General features: G+C 39.3%; 1 protein-coding gene across 5 annotated transcripts in view; it reads right to left on the bottom strand.

Moving 5' to 3' along the window:
• RASGEF1B (RasGEF domain family member 1B) overlaps positions 1 to 12,641 on the bottom strand; it is a 642,397-nt gene extending 629,756 nt beyond the window's left edge. For 4 of the 5 annotated variants that reach the window (XM_042936076.1, XM_042936078.1, XM_042936079.1 and 1 more), the window contains exon 1: positions 12,464 to 12,641. The gene's annotated coding sequence lies outside the window, so the exon portion shown is untranslated. The remainder of the gene's footprint in view (positions 1 to 12,463) is intronic. The other variant, XM_042936085.1, reaches the window with a different exon arrangement.
• Between the last annotated feature and the right edge of the window lie 4,830 nt (positions 12,642 to 17,471).

Below are 17,471 nucleotides of genomic sequence, written 5' to 3'. Positions count from 1 at the left end.
GAAGAGGGCTTGAATAAATGGACAGACATGTCATAATTTTGGATAGAAAAACTCAGCATTATGAAAATGTCAGTTCTCCCTAAGTTGTTTTGTGAATTTAACAACAACAACAACAACAACAAATAGTGGGACAGGAAAGATAGCCCTACCAGGCACATATTATAAAGCCTTTGGTATAGGCACATGCATTGATAGACTAATAGAAAAAGAAATGAAAATCCAAAACTATGTCAAATTGAATATGGAAGTTTAGGATGTTATAAAGGCACAATCTCAAATCAGTATGGAAGAAATTGTCTACCTAATGGGTGGCTGGTTAGCTATATAGAAAAATATAAAATTGAAACTATTCCTCATACCATAAACCAGAATAAATTCCAAATGGATCTAAATGTTAAACCTAGACATATGTAAGTAGTAGGAGAAAACATAGGTCATTCTTTTATAATATGAAAATGGAGAAAACTTTCTTTGACTTAAAATCTAAAGCCAATGTCTCTTAAACATACGAACAAAATTCCAAATATGTAACATGCTCTATGGTGAGGCTATAGGAAAACATGCACTTCCATACCTTGCTGTAGGGAATGAAAAATAGTACAACCCCCAAGGTGGGGAATTCGAGATAGATCACACACACATGTTTACCCATTGACCTAGCAATCCTACTTCTCGGAATCCTATCACAAATACACTAGTGAAAACATAAAATGATGTAGGCAAAACACCATTCACTGTAGTACATTTTGTAATAGTGAAACACTGTTAACAACCTAAATGCTCATCCGTAGGTTGTTACTTAATAAACTATGGTACAGTCACAAAATGGAGTATAGTGCTGTCTTAAAAAGGAATGAGAAAGCTCTCAACATTGTTACAAAGCACTGGTTCTCAGCTACGGATGGTTTTGGCTCCCCCCACCCCAAGAGATATTTGGCAATGTCTGGAGACATTGCTGATTGTCTAATGGCAGATAGAGGTGCTCCTGGTATCAGGTGGGTGGAAGCCAGGGATGCTACATATCCTTCAATATACAGAACAGTTCCCTACAACAAAGAATCATCTGGTCCATAGTGCTGCTATTGATAAACGCTGCTATAGAGTATTCTTCAAGATATATTGTTAAGTGAAAAAAGCAAATGAAGAACATATATTGCTGAGACCCCCCACCCCTCTCCTCCTTTTGGAACCTGACAAGATTGATGAAAGCCTGCAAACCTGAGTGGTGTCTCCCTGGGAGACATTTTCATACAATATGATGATGGACTGGATAATGATTAAATGGATTCTAGTAATGTGCTAGTATCTTTTGACTTGTACAAGCAGTTTACTGTAAGGCATCTGTGTCCAAAGGCCAGGGGATGGAGCATGATCTTGTAAAATAATGAAATATATAATTGGCTTTTATCCCCAATTCCTGGCACAGAACATGCATCTAAAACCCTTACAATTTTGTCAGTGATAAAGAGTGGAAAGAGCATCTTTTGTTATTCATGATAAACCCCTTTTAACCACACCTGATTTTATGCTAACAGTGACTCTTGGAGGGCGGGGGCTGGTTGGCTGATGAACCAACCGTGTGATTAGAGGACTGGAATTTTCAGCCCAACCAACAACCTCCAAGGGGAGAGGGACTAGGGGTTGAGCTCAATCAGAATACCCAATGATTTAATTGATATAATGGAACTTCCATAAAAACCCTGAACAACAGGGTTCAGAGAGCTCCCAGATAGGTGAACACATCTTGGGACAGTGGCATGCCCAGAGAGCATGGAAGCTCTGTGCCATGTACCTGTATCTGTTCCCAATACCTTGCCCTATGTGTCTCTTCCATTTGGCTATTCCTGAGTGTACCCTTTATAATAAACTGGTGATCTAGTAAGTAAAGTGTTTCCCTGAGTTCTGTGCACTTCTCTAGCAAGTTACTGAACCCAAGGAGGGGGTCATAAGACCCCCCGATTTATAGCTGATTGGTCCAAAGTATAGGTAACAATCTGGGACTTGCAACTGGCATCAGAAGTAGGGGGCAATCTTGTGAGACCGAACCCTTAACCTGCAGGTAGAAGATTACTTGGTGAAAAATCCACATAGTTAGTGTCAGAAATGTTGTGAGTAGAGGAATAGTGTTTCTTCATTTACAGTGTAATCAAATCATTGATAAGGAAACATTTTTCTTTATACTAGAATCCCAGCTGATAAATGTAGAAAGAATGATAAAACTGTAAAATCCCCATTTTGCAATCCCTAATAAAACAATCATCAATGGCTATTAAAATTCTTGGGTGAAAAACAAATGAGAAACTTTAGCATGGATAAATCAGGTAGACAACACATGAAATCATTAATCAAAAAGAGATAAACAATTATTTTATGCTTTGTGATATGATGCAACAACAAATATACAATACCAACTGTGAACTATTTTCGCCAGAAATTTAAACATGAATGCTAGATCAGTGGCTCTCAACTAAGGCAATTTTACTCCTACAGGACATTGGGCAATATTTAGAGACATTTCTGGTTGACGCATTGAGGGCTGGTGCTATTGGCATTTGGAAGCCAGAGGTGAAGGATGCTACTAAGTATCCTGTAATGCATGGGACTGTCCCCTATTGCAAATAACTATCCAGTCCAGTGTCAATAGCGTTGACATTTGGAAACTCTGTTCGGGACCCAAGGTGCATATCAATCAAATGTAATCTCTGGGCCTTGTTTGAATCCAGAATCAAACAAGCCAATTATAGACATTTATGATTCAGAGAAATTTGAACACTAAATATCGAGGAACTGTTCATTTTTTAGATGAATTAATAGTATTATGCTTATGTTAATAAGAATTCTTATCTGCTTTTAGAAAAATACACCAAAGTATTTACAGATGACATGACATGATACCTGGGACTTACTTTAAAATCAGGCAGCTGGGTGGAAAGCAGGGAGAATAAAGAAGAGATTAAACAGTTTGGTCATATATTGATAGTCATGGAAGCTAGGTGATGGGTACAGCTTCTACACTTGTATATGTTTAAAATAGTTAATAATAATAAGTAAAATACTTTCATAAAATTTTCACATATCATGGAATTTTCATATGTGCACAAAACTCAGTTTTAGAAACAGTTACCGGAGCACCTGAGTGGCTCAGTTGGTTAAGCATCTGCCTTCAGCTCAGGTCATGATCTCACAGTTTGTGGGTTCGAGCCCCACGTCAGGCTATGTGCTGACAGCTCAGAGCCTGGAGCCTGCTTCAGATTCTGTGTCTCCCTCTCTCTGTGCCCCTCCCCCAATCTCTCTCTCTCTCTCTCTCTCTCTCTCAAAAATAAGTAAACATTTAAAAAAAAATGTTTTTAGAAACAAGTTACCTGAGAACTAGGATGTTGCTGTTTCCAAAAGCAATGAATCCACAAAGCATAATCCTCAAGGTCCCAATTTCCTATACGCTGCTGAAGGCTTCTCAATTTTTTCCACCAAAGCAAGCACCCTTTAAGGTACACGCTACAGTACCTATTCTTTAATATTCCCTAGTATAGATAGTGTGTGTCAGTTACAATTACACTGTTGGGATAAGATGTTGCCCTGGTCAGAAATCCACAGTCTGGAGATGATTAGCTAAATTTTATTAGAAAAGTCATACACTAGAGGTAATGACTAAAAAGCCTTCAGACATTGTTTTCTCCCTCCACTACCAGAGCTTTCCTAGTCAGAATAATGTTAGAAGTGGATTTTCATTGGTGGAATTAGTGGCTTGTTAATTGATACAAATGAGGCTTTCATTTGGGAAGTCAGTGGCAGTGGAGAAATACAAATTGGCTACAATATTTTATAGACACTATCTATGACTGAAAAAAAAAAAAAGGAAAGGAAGGTAAGACTCTTGGGAGCCCTGGAATCTTTGTCCTTAGGAATGGAGCCCTGGGTGAGATCCCTAAATAATTTAGGATTATTTTATGCCTGCCTATAGAAATGTCTATGTGAATGGCAGAATTTGATCTGAGACTTGCTTTCCTTCATAACCTGATACAAAGTTATAAAAGAGCAGTTGACCCTCTTTACCTCTAACCATTAATATCTCCGAGGATATACCAAAAGAACCTAATAGATGGGCATGCCAAACTGGCCTGGGTCAGTTCTCAGCAACAGAGAAGAGTAAATGCATTATCCAGAGTACATGAGTCTTGGCCCACCATAAAGACAATCTTGAAATCTTGAAATTACCTGTTTCATTGCTAAAATTCAGGTAATTCCTCCATGTGGTAGGCAACCCCCAATGAATCATGCCTTTAGACTTCAATCCCTCTCCACACTGATTCTAGGCTGGGTCACGTGACTTACTTTGGTCAATGGGACATTAGCAACTATGATGCAAGCAGAAACTTGATAAGTGATTTCACAGTTTGGCCTTGGGTCACCATATAAAAGGTCTCACTCCCCGAATGGAGAGACCATGTGGAAAGAGGGAGAGCTGCCTGGCTGGCTAACCCCACTTCTTACAGCCCTCACACCTGAGGCACCAAACATGTGAGTAAAGAAGCCACCTTAAATATTCTAGTTCAAGCAGTCACATGCAGAGCATCAGAATCACCCCGGTGAGCCCAACCTAAATTGTAGAGCTTTAAGAAAAAATACTTTGACCTTTGGGGAACTGTACCACATTTATTTTGTGGTTTTTATATATCCCTTGGAACAATGTTAAACGTTTTCCCCATACTGCTGCACCAACCACCTACAGCATCATAGATCCATTACTCTGATACTGTGGAGAACTTCAGGAGCTGAGGAAAAGTTATGAAAAAAAGAGACAGTGAATGCAAGGTGCAAACTCTCTCCCCAGTCAGGCTTCTCATTGTCTAGGAGCCATAAGAGTTATAAGCAAAACTGCCAGAATCCAGAGTGAGTGGACAGGAGTTAGGCTACACCAGAAAAATTTCCCCAGATGCTCTAGAGATGTTCTTTACTACTTTCTAGACAATTGGATTTCTTCTATCTTATTTTTATGTCCCAGCAACTTAAGTGTCTTGAAAGTAGGGCTGGAAGGCCAAGGAAGAACATTCAGAAAAGTGGTCAAGAAGAGGACAATTCAATATGGTAGTATTAGGATGAGTCATCATGCAAAAGAAATAATCATCTTGATAAGGCATCATATGTATATTGAAGCATGAATATGCCCAAAGTACCTCTGCCTGACAACCCTAGCATTATTCCAAGCACCCTGGATACAGAACATAGCACTGCACCAGTAATTCTATGCCCACCAATTCATGAGGCCAAGTCTACCATAATAAAGCCCACCGTGTTCAAGATCAATCAAGGATTGTCTTAGGAATTAGAGAGACCAAACCTATATGTTGTAAGTGCTAAAATACAAATACTGACATGGTCTGAAAAAGAGAAAGCATCAACTATTCCACAGCCTACCCACTAGCAGATCTCTCTGGAGGAAAAAAAAGACTGCAGTAAGAGATTTTCATACTTAACAAAAACCCACTTAAAGACAAATATTCTGTAATTCCCTAGAGAATGTATGAATGGTTCATTGACATTTCCATCCACCACAAGAAAAATCAGCCAAAATTCATATATTAAGTTACTTATTTCTCCTTTGGATTTTTGAAAGTAGATTTTACATGGTATGATCCAAATCAGTAGTTTTCTAGATAAACAGGCTGTCTGGACTAGGTTCTCTTACCTTTTTGTATGTTAATAAATCTTTTACTAACCTGAGGGACAATAGGATGAGACAGGTATATCTGGCTTTAAAGTTCAGGAAGGCAGGACTTAGAAATATAGATGGAATCTGACCCATGAAATGACACACCCCTCCAGGGGTGATCGCCAATGTTCTCAGAAGTACTGTTTATGTAATATGTCATATAGCAGACTGTGACCTCCCTGACCTCCACAGATGGTGATTTGGGCAAACACTCCTACATAGGTGTGCATATGCACGTAGCAAAGTCAACAAACCTTGCATTTATTTCAATTGTATCTCTCCAGACTACTCTGTTCTAACTAGGAAAACTGAGGCAACTGAACAGACTTCTACCATTATTTCAGTACTCTGATTTTCTTTTAGGAAATCCTTGTTTCCACTTATTTTCAAAGTGTTATATTATCTATTCAAGGATAGATTTCTTTTTTTTAATTGTTTAATCTTTATTTATTTTTGAGAGACAGAGAGCATAAATGAGAGATGGGCAGAAAGAGAGGGAGACACAGAACCCAAAGTAGGCTCCAGGCTCTGAACTGTCAGCGCAGAGCCTGATGCGGGGCTCAAACTCACAAGTAGTGAGATCATGACCTGAGCCGAAGTTGGATGCTTAACCGACTGAGCCACCCAGGCACCCCAAGATTAGATTTCTTAATAGCAGCAGACAACAAATGGTGGTTAAAACCATTAAAATGTAATAAAACAAAGGAATAATACCAACTGTCTTCATCTTGCTAAAATTGTACACCAATAGAAATACATCACACTAAAAGCATATGTACCAGAAAACAGGAATAGAAACATAGGTATAGGCTAATATTTTATTAGCAAACTACATATTTGCTGTTGGTAAATGATGATCCTGACAGGAAAAATCACGCAATGAACATAATCTAATAACTATGTATATCTAGAAAAGGAATGTGAACAACTATGGAACTCAAGAAGTAACGTATTCTCTTACCCTGAGATATTGAAGGTTGTGTACATTCTAATTAGTGATAGATGGTAATGCTAATACACAAGAATTAGATCATACAAAAATACAGTAGTATCCTGTTCTCTTCCAGTATTAGGCTTCTAGAAGATGAATTATTGTAACCATATTAAAAAAAAAAAAAGATAGTGACCTATTTGAGACCACACATCAAGTTCTTGTGTATTCCCAGAGGGTTTACCCTGACAGGAAAATAGCATGACTTTCACACAATGAAGGTGTCACATGAATAGAGATTTACACATAAGTAAACAAAAGGAATCAAAAGGCAAATAGGACAGAGTTACAATCTACTCTAAGATTGGCTTTCGTCAATTTTCTGTTTATCTTAGAAACTCCTCCTGCTCTCTAATTATATGCCTGAAGAGAATCGTCAGGTATAGTTATTTTCAGCTACACTCTAAAACAAAAAAGAAAGCCATTATGTGCATTTTTCTGTGAAGAAGGGTCATAATGGGTTTAAATGTTCAACTGAGTTAGTTTTGATCTTCCTCCAATGAGCTTAGAAACCAAATGAATAAGTAAACAAGCTGTAAACATATGCAAGATGCGAGAAATACACAGAGAAGGGAGGATATGTGAAGATAAAGATATAAACTGAGTTGGGTTGATACACTGTTTAAAAAAAAAATAGCCACAAAAGTCCATGAATCACATTCACTTTAACAGACATGACAGGAAAGTAGGAATATGAGCAAGTGGCCCGTTCTCAAATACGTACTATTATTTTCCAGAATCATTAAAATTAGATTGAATTGTTATGGATTTTTCATGAGGCAGCATTAGACTGCTGCTAGAGGTGCCATCTAATAAAATCAGTGATTTGCAACACAGGAATACTTCACGCCAAAGGAGGCGTCTGTGAATTCATCACACCAGCAAGCTCATTGTTTTACTTGGGAGAAAACCTTTATGAAACACCAAGGGAGCTCAGAGATAAAAATGTACATTTTGTTGGCCCTAATTTTTTTAACATAATGTAAAGGCTTTTTCTCTGTCTACTTTTGTAGTGTTTGCACAACCACGTGGTTTGTTCATTTGCTTGTTTGTGCCCCTGTTGTTACTTCTGGAGATGGAAAACCGAGGTCTTAGGCAACACCCATGTGGCTCTGGTAGATGTGACCTTATAATGCGGCGGATTTGCTCTGTCCACATAGCATCTTTGGGACAGAAGGGTCCCACTAGTACTCATTCCTCTACTCACTGGTCCCCTTTGTAAACCTTGATGAGTTGGGGTACAGGACCTCCCAACCACATTTTAATTCTCCCGGGTGCTTGGATATGACCACTTTGCTCTGTGCAGTGCCCAGCATAATAACGCAGGATAAATAATATTCAGAAATGTTATTTTGATGATGACCTTATTTAGCAAAAGCTACCTCTTCTTGAGGTTTTTACCTCCAAGCCAGATGGGCCTGCATAAACACACGTCCCTGAATTTTCCTCTCTATAGTTACACTTAAAAACTATTTGGATTTGCATTTAGAAATAAATTTCCTCTCCAACATTGGGGATATACTCTAGAGGTTCCCACGAATTATTTGAAAACAGTGTATACTCCTCTGTTGGGTAGAGAAAAGTCTCCAACCAGAAACCACACTACAAAATGTTAACAAGAACAATTGATACTTTGCACTGGGTATCCAGACGTTTGGCTGCCTGCAGTTTCGACTGCAGAGGAACACTTCAAAGTTAGAAACTGTGTAAATGCAACTTGAAAGGGGTTTCAACCTTCAATCCTTGAGGAATACCACTAATATAAGGGAAAGAGGTGTGGCTATATACAAAAAATTCATTTATATTTCCTATTGACTGAAGTTCTAAGATGCCCTACGACTCAGTTTTCAAGAATAGTAATCACATCTATCGTGTGTTGGAAAGGGCAGGGGTGGGTGGGAGTGAGCATTCGATGGAGGAGAGTGAAAGGACAGGGCAGGTAAGTGAGAGCTAGACATTGGCTTGTAAATGGGGCACCTGGGTGGCTCAGTCAGTTAAGCAACCCACTCTTGACTTCGGCTCAGGCCATGATCTCACGGTTCATGAGATCCAGCCCCACATCAAGCTCTGCACTGACAGTGTGAAGCCTGTTTGGTATTCTCTGTCTCCCTCTCTCTGCCCCTCCCTGACTTGCTATCTCTCTCTCAAAATAAATAAAAATAAACAGAAAAAACATTGACTTGTAAAATTGAGAAATACCAGGAAGGTACCAGGGATAAAACTGGGATTCAGAGAGAGCCCAGTGATGGGCTGCAAAGATAAGCCAAATATTTTGAGATAAATATTCTAAACTTGGACTTAGTGTGACAGGAAAAAATCCAGGGCAGGTGTGATGTAATTTAACAGTCGTACATGTTTTTAAAATGCTCTGGAATAGCTGCTAATTACACACCCAATGAGTCATCTGTGCCATTTGGCAGATCTAAGTCTGCATTGACTGAAGCATGGAGTCCAAAGCAAAAGCATCTTTCTTGGTTATGAGACCTGAACCCTGCCATCAGCCAGAGACACGCTTTGGATTTGGGGTTCCACATGTCCAGACTGAGTTAGCAAGGAGGCTGTCTGTGGAAGCTGGGGTTGGAGTAAGCACTGTAATCTGCTGCTTTCATTTTCTCTTCCACTCCCAAGTGATCTTTCTCTGACCTAGCAGTTCATGCCATCATAGTTATTCATTTAGTTACAATAATACGCATTACAACAACAGTGTTTGTCTAATTATCATCTTCCCCCTTGTAATTCTTCATCTTGACTAGGTACAGGCTAAGGATTAGGTATAAAGACCATGGGAATCAACACAGCCCCTTGGAGACCATAGTGTCAGAGAGTGTGAGAGCGGTACAGGGTTCAGGTAGGCACTAAATGGTGTTGTTAAATGTTGAGTGAATAATTCAGAGACCATGCTTCCAGTGCCATTCAGTGAACAAAACAGAAAAATCCCCGTCTTCATGAAGTTTACATTATAGTAGGAAATAGACAATAAAAATAAACAAATATACAGTCCACTAGAGAGTAACAAATCCTCTAGCAGATACGATCAGTGCCCTCTCAGATTCCCTTGGACTCTGTTCCCACCTCCTATTGGGAGCCTCTGCAAAGCAGAGGGCTTTCTCTGGCAGCTGGAGGACACCTGTCCAAGCTCAGAGACAGGAACCACTGGGAAGTTAAAGTCGCAACCACCACCAGCAACCCCAGCCCCCACAGCAGCTCTCAACACCCACTGATGAGAACTGATGGATAAACACGCCAACTTCCTGATGCTTCAGACATCCTCCAAGGCATGTCCGTGCAGTTTCCCAGAGGCCCTGGCAGAACTGAGTCCCAGCTGCCCACAGCAGTAAACTGCTGACTGCCGCACCCTGAACTGGCTTCCTACCCACTCCTGTTTCAGTCTCCCACACGCCACTGGCCTTCTGGGGATCACCCCCATGCCAACTACTTGCACTCGAATCCTTCTCTAAGATGCTACTTCTGGGCAAGACGAGTGTTACAGAAACATGATGCAGAGAAAGAGGATGTGAAATATTAGATGGAGTGATCAGGAAAGGCTTCCCTGAGGTCATTTTAAAAAAAAGACTAGGGGGGCGCCTGGGTGGCTCAGTCGGTTGGGTGTCCTATTCGGCTCAGGTCACGATCTCGTGGTATGTGGGTTCGTGCCCCGTGTCGGGCTCTGTGCTGACAGCTCAGAGCCTGGAGCCCGATTCGGATTCTGTGTCTCCCTCTCTCTCTGACCGTCCCCCATTCATGCTCTGTCTCTCTCTGTCTCAAAAGTAAATAATAAAACATTAAAAAAAACAAATTTAAAAAAAAAAAAAAAGACTAGGATGGGGAGCCTGGGTGATTCAGTTCAGCTTCTGACTCTTGATTTTGGCTCAGGTCATGATCTCTCACGGTTTGTGAGTTCAAGCTCCACATTGGGATTTTCTCTTTCTCTTTCTCTCTGCCCCTGCCCTGCTTTCTCTCTCTCTCTCTCTCTCTCTCTCTCTCTCTCAATCTCTCTCTCTCTCTCCCAAAATAAATAAATAAACTTAACAGAAAAAAGGCTTGGATGAAAGGAGGAATGAGGTCATTGTGGTTCCAAAATAAGGTCACTGCCAAGCCTACCACACTGTTATACCCAGAGTCATGGTAAAGGATTTGTTCAGCTTGGTGGGGGAGGTTATCCCCCTCTCTGATGTTTGAAAATAAAGTGTTCATCCCTAGTAATTTGGTGAGGTTTGGATTTTCACTGCTAGAAGCAAAACATTGATTTTCCTTCACAGCATTTTGATATAAATGTATGTGAAGCCCTTAGGGCATCTTGCCCTCTTATTCTTATTATAAGATGTCTTGTCAACTGTCTTAGCTCAAGGCCACAAAACTGACTCAATACTGAGACATTCTCTCTCACAGGAATTCTCAACAAAATTTCATGAGTACAGATATGAACGTGGTGGGGATTTATGTCACTTTCACTTAGACCCTCCAAAGAATAAAATGCCATTCTTTGTAGTCACCCTAAGCTTACTATATGACACAGTGGCCCTTTATGTGTAGTGACCTGCAATACATGTATTAAATATGTATATACAGAGAGAAAGACAATTTCACAGAACCACTGGCTTCTAAATTAGAAGCTGGAGTGCCTGGGTGGCTCAGTCGAGTGTCTAAATCTTGATTTTGGCTCAGGTCACGATCCCAGGGTCATGGGATCAAGCCCAGAGTCAGCGAGAAGCCTGCATTGGATTCTCTCTCTCCCTCTCCCCCCACCCCACCCTCCACCGCCAACTCTGACCCTCTCCCCTGCTCTCTCTCTCACTCTCTAAAAAAAAAATAAAAGTAAATAAATAAAACCAGAAGCTACCTCAATAGGTAAATCTCTTACTCAGGACAGTGATCCCTACCCCACCATTCCTGATTGGGGGGGTCACCAGCTCCCGCCCACTTTCTCCTGGTCTTGATTTGACAGTTCTATTTAAACAAAAGTACAAAACTTATCTGATTGCAGGCTCACAATATTCTACACCATGCACATCAAAGATGCTTCACTGTAAGTTTGTATTATAGAGTAGCCCCCACAATAGATATTTTACCCCAGGAATGCAAGCCAGCTATTCTTACTGGGCTTAGAGATCATCTAGGATTCCAGTTTTATTTTCACACCTGACAAAGACTTTCTATTGTCAAATTACCTCTATCACAGTAGCTTCTACTTTTAGTTGACAAGCATTCAATAGGTCTTCCCAAAACTGATTGTGTGCCTGGACCAAAATTAGTTTAAAAACTAAATTTGCATTGGTAAATTAGAGAAGCCAGGCATGAGAATGAATTTCCCACAGACAAATATTTTCATTAGACATTTTTGTTGGAGCTGGTGGACTACCAGAGAGAAGAATCTTTTGAAATTTCTCCACAGCCTGGAGTGACCGTGGCAGGCACTTGTGCGCCAAAGATGAGGGATCTGGATCAGACTGCATCCAGAAGATCTACCCCAGCAAAGGTGGCCTTTGTAGGAGGGCTCTAGGCTTACAAACCAGAGAAGTTTGGAGAGCATGACCACGACATAAAAAATTTGAAAATAGGTCTGGAGCAGAGGAGAGCATCTCTGTGACCCTCCTTGTTAGATCAAATTGGCCAAGGGATACCTGAAGCAGACCCTGTGAGTGGTCCTCTGGATTAGGAACCACTGGGGCTTGAAGTGGACCTCATTTCTCTATCAGTAGGAATAATCTTGGCTGCAAGAAATGGCTCACTTAAATTTCATGAACAATTAAGGAAATTTTTACTTCACAGCTCTCCAAGCAGTGATCAGAGATGACTGGGTCAGGGTCCTGGTTCGTTTCTCTTTGACTCTCTCTATTCTCTTTCCATGTCTCTGCTTCAAGTTGGCTGTAGTAGTTCCAGGACTAACATCATAAATGTGCCCAGAGGAAGAGATGTCTGGTGCCCACTCTTAAAGCTAAAGAAAATACCCAAGGTGCCCAGCAAGCATCTGTTATTATGACACATGTCTATTCCAGAACCAATCGCTATGACAGTAGGGACAGAATTACCCTTACACCAATCAGAACCCCCTGGAACTGAACATGGGCCCATCTGCCACCAGAGTCCATGAGCCATGTTGGCAAAGGTGGATTCCTAGATTATAAGGAAGTTACTTTGGGGAAAGGGAAGAAAAATAGATTTTTTTTTTTTTTCTGAGAGAAAACTGACAATATCCTCTGCATTCATGTAGCAGCTTAGTGCTCTCTGGTCTTTCCTTTTTCTTGATCAAAATTCCTGGGTCCAAGAAGCATAACAATAACCACAGCAAGAGTCCAGAGAAGTCTTGGATTCTGGTGTTATAGCCGAGGCTGTGGGCTTGCAGTTTACATAGAATTGAAAATCACTGACCCATTCCATTTCCTCCAGTAATGTGCCAAACTGTCAGTTCTGTATGCTGACAGAGGCTTTTAAAAGCTCTATACTCAATTTTTGCAATTGAGAATACTGAGTGATACCAATAATGAAGTCATATCTTTACAACACCTATCTTCATTCTTCATTGTCATTAAGCTGGAAAATTCAACTATTCAGTATGATGATCATTTCTAGCCTTTGATAAGATTTTTCCATTTTCTCTCTTTTTTAATGCTTTTAAATTGTAATAAAGCTTTAAAGACTGAGCTACCAATAGTTTCATTTGTCTATCTTTCAACTATAATGAATACAGATGGGCAGAGAGGAAAAGAAATCCTGGATTTGGTCTAATCCTATAATCTTTCTCATTTGCTTCTGAAAGGTTGAATAATTCCAGATGAATACCTTGTAATGCCAGTGTTTTCTCATACCAATGGTTTATTTTCTCATCGACACTAAAGAAATATTCAATATAATGTGCATATATAAACTACAAAATGATAATAACCCACATATGAAAAGTCATAAGTAACCAGTGTAATCAGAAGTAATGTGTAAGTCTGTATGCACATATATACACACATTATTAATACAGAAATACATCCTAGGAAAGAAACCACAGATATCACTAAATGGAAGAAAAAAAAAAACACTGAGTGCATTTTCTGCCCCATAAAATAAGAAATCGTGGTGTTTTTCTTTCTAACCATATTTGTCCAAATATCATAGTTGATATATCCATATTGTGATAAGCTGTGACATTAAAAATTCTTCTACTGGAGTCCACTTCGAAAATTTTATTTTACTTTACTGTCATTTACCGAGTCATTTGTCAGTCTAGTTATGTATGTGGAAAAAAAAATTGACTCTGGGTTCTTCATATATCTCCAGAGAATTGACGCTGTCTACACATAAATTTTACTATTTTCCTAGTCAAAAAAAAAAATGAAAGCCCAAGTGCGCTAGGTCCAGAAAGTCAGGAAAAATAAAATCAGCTCAATTTCCCTTGGGTTGGTATCACACTGTGGTAAGTGATAATAATATAGTAATATGATAAAACAATGATAAGTAATGATTTTCTGATCCACAGTGAGCTCTGTCTACTAAATGAGAGAAATTGCATGAAAATGAACAACCTTTCCAATGAGGGAGAAAAAATAAGCTCTGGGGTCACCTGGGTGGCTTAGTCAGTTAAGCATCTAACTTGGTTTCAGCTCAGCTCATGACCTCGCAGTTTCGTGAGTTCAAGCTCTGTGCTGGACTCTGCACTGGATTCTCTCTTCCTCTCTCTCTGCCCCTCCCCCACTCACACTGTCGCTGTCTCTCTCAAAATAGGTAAATAAACTTTAAAAAAAAATAAGCTCTGGAAGGAAAATTTCTGAGTGAGCAGTGGTAGGTATGTAAGTAGTCTGTTTACTTCCTCTTCAGTTTCATCTACCTCTTGCTGAGTCTCTTACTCCAATTCTACCTTGTTGTCAACATTCCGACTCTCAGGGCAATACTCTTTCCTCTTCGATATTCTGACTCAAGTATATATAAAACCAAAATCCATTTCATTCATCCCCAGATCAAAGAAGTTTGAGCTAATTTCCAAATGAGATGAAAAAATACAAGATTTAAACTTACAAAGCATAGTGTCCTGATCCCCAGCTTATTCAGTTCATAAGCCCTGTTTCATTTAACATCCAATCTCAGATGTGTTAGAAAGGACTACCAAAAAGAATTTGGGGTTATTTTGCCTATGATTGGCACAAATTTGAAAGGGAAATGGGGATCTAAAAAGGTGATATATAGTTCAATCATGAAAATTCATTATTTTATAGATAGGCATATCCTTTTAATCAAACTCAAGCAAATTTAAAGTAATAATCTCACCTTAATTTAAAGCATTCACTTGTGTTTCTACGGAAATTCTTGAGTGGTAAGAATACAATTCTTTGAGTATTAAAGGCATATTTAAAAAGGCTTTTACTTTCATTAATACAGATTGGATGATTTAGACCAAACTTATTGCTGAGAATGACTTGAAAAATTGATCAAATATTTTTTGAATGTTTGAAGGCACAGATAGTAAGACAGTAAACAATTACACAATCTTGGCCCAGAAAAATAAGGAAACCCAAGAAGAAAGCCCGGAATTTGAAGCCACTTTTCTACCAGAGAATTGTGCCAATGTTCCACTAGTAGCAGCTGAGAGGCTGAGAAGCTGATCAGAGGTGGTTTTGTTTTGTTTTGTTTTGTTTTGTTTTGTTTTGTTTTGTTGGCAAGGTTTATTTTATTTTTGAGAGAAAAAGAGAGAGAGAGTATGGGGGGATGGCAGAGAGAGATGGGGACAGGTGATCCAAAGTGGGTTCCACACTGACAGCAACAAGCCTGATGCAGGGCGTGAACTCATGAACTATGAGATCATGACCTGAGCCGAAGTCGGATACTCAACTGACTGAGCCATCCAGTCAGGTGGCCCCAATTAAGAGGTTTTAACAGACTCACAGGGGTAGGAGGACAAAAATTGGAATTCAGGGCCAACTGGGAAATGAGTAGTGGCTGATAAAGCCTCCCCCAACCCTCTAAACATACAATTTGAGATCCTTGAGGACCTACCCACTATGACTAAGGGTAAAGTGAAAACAGATCAGCCCCTATAGAGGTTGAAGCTCAACTTCTTTGCATTTCAAACGCTGATTGGATTAGGAAGATCTGGGATTTCCAGCATACCTAGCCTACATAAATGCAAATATAAATTCTCCCTGAGGGGAAGGTAATATCCAGAGCTGCAAATTATCTCTAGTTTTTCATAATCTTCAGCACTTAATCAAAATAGCTAAGGGACCTGAGATGACAAGACAATATGACTAAAGACAAAAGTAAATAGCAATCAAATACAGACCTACTAGAGAGGGTCTCCAGACTCCCCACAGAGTTAATAGGCACAGACTTTAATATAACTATACTTAATATGTTCAAGGCTATAAAAGACAAGATTTTTAATTTGGGAAGAGAACCAGAAATTGTGACAGAGAACCAAAGGAGAATTACAAAGTTTTTAAATAAAATAATTAAAATTCAAGATTTTATGTGTTATATGTGGAATTTAAGAAACAAAGCAAATGAACAAAGAAAAAAAGAGACACATGAAAAAACAGACTCTTAAATATAGAGAACAAACTGGTGGTTATCAGAAAGGAGGTGGGGGGGATGGATAAAATAGGTGAAGGGGATTAAGAGTATACTTGTTTTATTTTGTGCTGTTTTTTTTTTTTTTTAAGTTTATTTATTTATTTTGAGAGAGAGAGAGAGAGGGAGAGAGAATCCTAGGCAGGCTCTGCACTGTCAGCTCGGAGACAGATGCAGGACTCAATCTCACAAACTGTGAGATCATAACCTGAGCAGAAGTCAAGAGTTAGACGCTTAACCAACTGAGCCCCCTAGGAACCCCAAGGGTACACTTACTGTGATGAGCACTAAGTTATGTATAGAATTGTTGAATCACTATATTGTACACCTGAAACACTGTATATGGTACTGTACATTAATTCTACTGAAATTAAATAAAAATAAAAGGCAAACTTAAAAAAAAAAGCTTTTATGTGTTAAACAACATTCAAGACACAGTCAAAAAGAGAATTAATGAATTGGAAGATAAGTCAAAAATTGCTCAAACTATAAATCCACACTGATGTGATCAATTAATCTATGACAAAAGAGGCAAGAATATACAATGGAGAAAAGCCAGTCTCTTTAATAAACGGTGCGGGGAAAACCGGACAGCTACATGCAAAAGAGTGAAACTGGCCACTTTCTTACATTTAGGTCTTAGTGAGACCTGAAACCATAAAACTGTGAGACCTGAAACCATAAAATGTGAGACCTGAAACCATAAAACTCCTAGAAGATAACATAGTAGTAATTCCTTTGACATAAGCCATAGAAACATCTTTCTAGATATGTCTCCTAAGGCAAAAGAAACAAAAGCAAAAATAAATTACTGGGACTACATAAAAATTAAAAGCTTCTGCACAGCTAAGGAAATCATCAACAAAACAAAGAGGCAGCCTACTGGATGGCAGAAGACATTTGCAAATGATATATCCAATAAGGGGTTAATATCCAAAATATGTGGACTAATGCAACCCAGCAACCAAAAACTGAATAATCTGATTTAAAAATGGGCAGAGACCTGAATAGACATTTCTCCAAAGAAGACATACCAATGGTCAACAGACACATGACAAGATGTTCAACATCACTAATCCTCAAGGAAATGCAAAGCAAAACCACCATCAGATATTACCTTACACCTGTCAGAATGGCCAGAATCAAAAAGACAAGAAACAAGTGTTGGTGAGGATGTGGAGGAAAAGAAACCCTTGTGTATTATTGGTGGAAATGTAAATT

The sequence above is a fragment of the Panthera leo genome, chromosome B1 (genome assembly GCF_018350215.1).
Source record: "Panthera leo isolate Ple1 chromosome B1, P.leo_Ple1_pat1.1, whole genome shotgun sequence".
Lineage (NCBI taxonomy): Eukaryota > Metazoa > Chordata > Mammalia > Carnivora > Felidae > Panthera > Panthera leo.
This window is presented reverse-complemented; position numbering and strand designations above follow the sequence as displayed.